Here is a 6000-nt window from a genome sequence, read left to right as displayed (position 1 = left end):
GCCAGTCTAGTGGAGAATGATGGAGACTGGGAAGGGGAGGAGGAGTACACAGGGAGAAGACTCTATCCAGACACTTGGCGTTTCCTTTTGGGTCCAGTTTCATGTCAAGATTTCCTACTACTACTGTGACAAATCACCACAAACTTAGTGGCTTAAAACTCATATTTATTATCTTATAGTTCTGGAGGTCAGAAGTCCTAAAATCAAGGTGACAGCAGGGTTGTATTCCTTCTAGAGCCTCTACAGGAGAATTTATTTCCTTACCTTTTCCACTTCTTAAGGCCACCTGCATTCTTTGGTTTATGGCTCCTTCCTTGTATCACTCCAGCCTCCAATTCCATTGTCACATCCATATCCTACTCTCTGATTGTCTCTCTCCTGTCTCTCTCTTTCTCTTATGAGAACTTTGGCAGTTACATTGGGTCCACCTGGATAAAAGAGATTAAGTTCCCCATCTCAAGACCCTTAACTTAATCACATCTGCAAAGTCCCTTTTGCCACGAAAGCTAACACATTCACAGATTCCAGGGGTTCGGACGTGGACAGTTTTGTGGAAGGGGTATTATTCTGTTCACCCCAGTCCATATCAAAGACATACACCAAGAGTTTAGGAATTATATATCCTTCCCCTAGAAGTAAGTATAATTAGGAGTAATGAGAAACAAAAGCTGAAATCCTGGGAGATTGTGCATGAGGAGTCAGCTTGAAGTGTCAGTGGTGGATAAGGATGTTGTATGGAGCCTGTGGCAGGCTGCTCTTAGTGAATCACAATGAAGACCCTTAGGATTTTGAAGCAGAACTACGCTATCCTGTGCAAATAACTACTCTCCTTTTGAGAAACAGCTTTTGGCTTTCTACTTGACCTTAGTAGACCTAAACACTTGACCATGGGCCACCAAGTTACCATGTGACCTGAGGTGCCCTTCATGAAGTAGACAGTCTGACTCACCAAGCCCATAAAGCTAGGCACGTACAGCTGTGGCATTCCATCATCAAGTAAAAGTGGTATATAGAAAGCAGGCTCAATAAGGTCTTGAAGGCACAAGTCAGCTGAATGAGAAAGTTGCCGAGATGCCCATGCCCCCACTCTTGATAACTGCCTTCTCTCTCAACCCACACCTATGGCCTTGTGGGGAGTTCTCTATGAACAGTTAACTAAGAAAGAAAAAACTCAGGCTTGGTTTACAGATGGTTCTACTTAATATATGCAGGCAGAACCTGAAAGTGGGTGGCTATAGCACTATAGCCCTATGCTGGGATGGCCTTCATGAACAGTGGTAAAGGGAAATCCTCTCTGTAGACAGAACTTTGAGTGATGTACCTGGCTGTTCATTTTTCCTGGTAGGAAAAATAACCAGAGGTATGGGTCTACAATAATTCTTGCGGTATGGTTAATGGTTTGGCTGGGTGGTCAAGGAATTAGATGAAACACAATTGGAAAATTGGTAACATAAAGATCTGGAGAAGTATTGGATAAACATCTTGAAATGGGCACAGAATGCAAAATGTTTTGTGTCCCATGTGTATGCTCACCAAAGTGTGACCTCAACAGAGAGGGATTTTAATAGTTGAGTGGATAGGATGAGATATTCTGGGACTGTCGGTGAACTTCTTTCTCCAACTACTTCTGTTATTGTCAAATGGGCTCAAATATAATGGCCATATTGGCAGGGATAGAGTAATGCATGAACCTAGTAAAATGGACTTCTACTCATCAAGCCTTATCTGGATACAGCACTGCTGAGTACTCAATCTGCCAGCAGCAGAGACCAAAACTGAGCCCCTAAAATGTCACCATTCCCTAGGGACAATTAGCCAGATACCTGAAGGTGGACTGATTACATTATCACTTCTGTCATGAAAGGAGCTGCACTTTGTTCTCACTGGATAAGCACTTACCATAGGCATGGATTTCTCTTCCCTGCCCACAATGCTTCTGCCATTGTCTGTGGCCTTACAGAATGCCTTATCCACCATCATGTTATAGTACAGCATTGCTTCCAGCCAAGCATTTCACAGCAAATGAAGTGCAGCCAATAGGCCCATCCTCATGGAATTCACTGGTCTTCCCATGATGCCCATCATCCTGAAGTAGCTGACTTGATAGAACAACGGAATGGCTTTTTGAACACTCAGTTATAGTGCCAGATAGTTAACAGTACCTTTCAAAGCTATGGCAATATGGACCAGGAGGTAGTATATAACCTGACAACAAATGTACAGTCCTGTTTCTCCCATAACCAGGACGCATGAATCTAGGAATCAAGGAATAGAAATAGGAATAGCAGCTCTCACTAATACCTCTAGTGATTCACTAACAAAGTGTTTGCTTTCCATCCCTGCAACTTTAGGCTCGGCTGATTTGGAGGCTGTAGTTCCCCAAAGAGCAATGCTTTCAGCAAGAGACAGAACAGTGATTCCATTAACTGGAAATTGAGACTATCACATAGCCACTTTGGGGTCCTTATGTCTATGAATCGACTGGCAAAAGAAAAGGGTTACTGGGGGCAATTTTGTCCAGAGGACATTTTAACATCTAGAGATATCTTTTGTTGTTGTTGTGATAATTGCAGGAGGAGAGTGAACTAGTACCTGGTGGTTAGAGGTCAAGGATGCGGCTAAACTTCATACAATGCACAGGACAGCCCACTACAACAAAGAATTATCTAGCCCAAAATGCCAATAGTATGGAAATCCTGGATTGCTCAAATCATCCTGGTGATTGATCCTCACTATCAAGAGGAAATTGGATTGCTACTGCACAGTGAGGGCAGAGGGAAACCCTGGGAGAGCCTTTCAGCATTCCTTTGTTATGTGATTAAAGTCAATGGAAAACTAAAACAAGTCAATTCATGCAAGACTACTAACGGTCCAGAAACTTCAGGAATAAATGTTTAGGTTACCTCACCAGGAGAGGAACTCCAACCAAGAAGAAGGCAATTATAAATACCAGCTAGACCATGTAACTAACTGCAGAAATGAGAAGTATGGTAGTTGTATTTCTTCTTTATTTTGATATGAATGTATCATATCAAAATACTGTACACTAAACAAATACTTTTATTTTCTTTCCTACTCCCATTTCCTGAGCAACTAACATAAGATATATGGATAATTGTTAACCTTATATCTCAGTATTTAAGTTACAGGATAACAAAGGGGGAGTTTGAATAACTTAAGAATGAACATGATCAAAAACACAAAAGGGAATTAGTATCCACTTAGGGGGAAAGGGTTAGCATATTTTCAGTTGTACATAGGGTAGTTGTATCAGGTTAGGCAGTAGTATGACTTTGTTAATGTATTTATTTTTAAAATAAGTATAATTTACAGAGATGTATATGGGTAGCAAGGTGACAATGGGCAGACTATGGTGGTTTTGTAATACATCAGTATACCTAGGCTGAACCATGTTTCCTAGCATTCACTTCCCTGTATGTTTCTGGTTATGGTGAACCATATTTGAGAGACTTATTTGCATGAGATTTAGATGGTGGAAGTGAAGCAGCAGCCATATTATATTTAACCTTCAAAAGGTGGAGTCAGGTACATTTGTAGCTCAAGCACATTATCATTGATCTGCTGGTTTACCTTGTTGGCCACAGGGCAGCACCCAGGCCTGCAGCTGCTCCACCTTCTCCTGGGATCCTCCTTCAACATCTTCCTGAGACATTTGCTTAGCTCTGTAAAAAAGGGCACTATTTTATAAAGATGAAGGCAGTGAAAACTGACACAGGTCCCAGTTCATTCTCATGATCCTGGCTCCTCTTTGTGGATTCTAGCTTGTCCTTGCTCTCCCCTACTTTACATCCATCTTCCCTTCCCAATTGTTTGCTATGCAGACTTCAAGTTTTAGCATCTGACATGAAGACAACAGGCCCAGAGAGACTATTTAACCAGCATCCACAGTTGTGTATAATGTCAAATCTCTGTAAAAATCCCCCCCCCCCCACACACACACACAATTTATACAGGTCTCTTCCATGGCCCTAGAAGGGTCCTTAGCCTTACATTCTCATGAAAGTATGTTTTTGAAAAAGTTGTAAAAATAAACTATTTCAAACTCAGTCAACTTTTAAAATTTTTGTTATTATGTTTTCTCTTTCTAAATAGATAATCACCTTTATGCCTAATTTATATTTATAATTTTATATTCATTTTCCTAAAGAGGGTCTTCTAAATAGTGCTTCAAAATCTGCATCTGTCCCTGCAGAGGTTTTCCTGCACTCGAGGTCAGTCCAGAATTGATCTCCCTGAAACCAAATCAGAAAAGCCTTTTGCAGCTGCAGGGTGAAACAGATGCAAACTGCAAACAAATGGAGAAGGCTGGCAAGTCCTGAGTTCTAACCACAAGGCATTTAAACATGAAGTGAACTCATTTCAGTCTGCATTAAGGAAAACATCACTGTAAGAAGGGGCTGTACTGGAAAATCAGGCTCAGTCTTGGCAACATGCACATCCTCAACAAGAAGAGGGGTGGAGTCGAGGGCACAGGAGCTGCAGAAAGGGGGAAAAGACTAATTAAGGTTAGAACATTTAATCCAAATCTCCACAAGCATAATCTCCTGGACCTTGGATCCTCCAAAAAGCATAAAAATTTGTAACACATAAAGAGATTTTCAGAACTCATTGAAATGATTCATTGAAGTAGGAACAAGAGTATGCCTTGTTTAAGGAGAAGAACTGAGACTACTGAGTAGGTTTCTAAATCCAATGCCTTACATAAATGTGATGACATACTCTTAAGGCCAAAGATGAGCTTTGCTCAGAATGCCATTGCTGGATAAAAATGAACACTTTATGACTGTAATAGGTTGGAAATAAAATTTAGCTTCTTAAAAACTGTGATAATATGCATTCTACAGTTAAGTATTTTACTAAGAACACAAAAATTTCTTTGTTTCATATTTCCTAAGCTTTTCTGTGATAACTTTTGAAGAGCTAGTATGCATCTTTTACAGCCTAAACATATAGACTTTTTAAACATCTTTCAAGTTTTTTTAACATTGTAAAACCACATTCATCTTACATATGTACCAGATGGATGGATAAAGGAAAGAGAGAGAGAGATGGGTCAATAGATGAAGAGATGTTATTTTAAACCTGACTGTCCCAAAGAGTTACAGGAAAACTGGATCTGTTCATTTCATTACCGTCTAACTCTTAAAGGTGAGGTCATGAAAAGCACAAGCAGGGATAGAGACAGAAGGGACAACTGTTCAGTATTCTCCCTGGAAGGTTGTTCCTTCTATGTGTCTCCACTGAGGAAGCACAAGTACCTTCTCCACACCATCCCCAGAAGAAAATCTATAACACAGAGGACCTTGTTCCACCAATTTACTCCCCTCTCTGGAGTATATATTTTTAAACTTTCTCTACACCCTGGACTCTATATCCTTCCTTCCAGTCCAAGGGTTCCCAACTATAGAGGCAATCAACTTTATGGGATGCCCATACAACTTGTTGGCAATGATTGTTTATACTATTTGCATAAATCAGAGAGTAGTCAAGGGCTGCCCTATAATAGCACACTCTCACATTCCAATATGCTTTTTTAAGTAAGAAAGCCTCAGTTTGTTACCTGGGAATTGTCTGTAGCCTGTAGCTACCTATTTCTGTTACCCATGGACCTTTATGCAGCAGGGATCTCAGAAGACTACCAGGCTGTAGGGCCCTGAAAATTGGTGCACAGAGTAACATGTGGGCATGTCTATGGGAGATTATTACACATGTGAACATCATCGTTCATAATGTCACAGGAGGCAAAAAAAAAAAAAAAATCCACCACAACCTCAGAACTGCTAACTTACCCTACAACATAACTCAAGTTTCTTCTATCTTATTAAAATGTTTTAAATTCTTTCTGAAAAACTGCTAGCTATAAAAAATTGCAACAAATAAATTTTAATTTTTCTAAACCTCTGTATAAGTCTGATTCCCAACAGGAAGCAGGCACCCTCAAAATAGGATAATTTAAGGAGGGTTTATTTACAAAGAAGC

Source organism: Mesoplodon bidens (assembly GCF_964165515.1).
Source record: "Mesoplodon bidens genome assembly, chromosome: 4".
NCBI lineage: Eukaryota > Metazoa > Chordata > Mammalia > Artiodactyla > Ziphiidae > Mesoplodon > Mesoplodon bidens.
The sequence above is the reverse complement of the archived record's forward strand: the minus strand, read 5'-3'. Positions refer to the sequence as shown.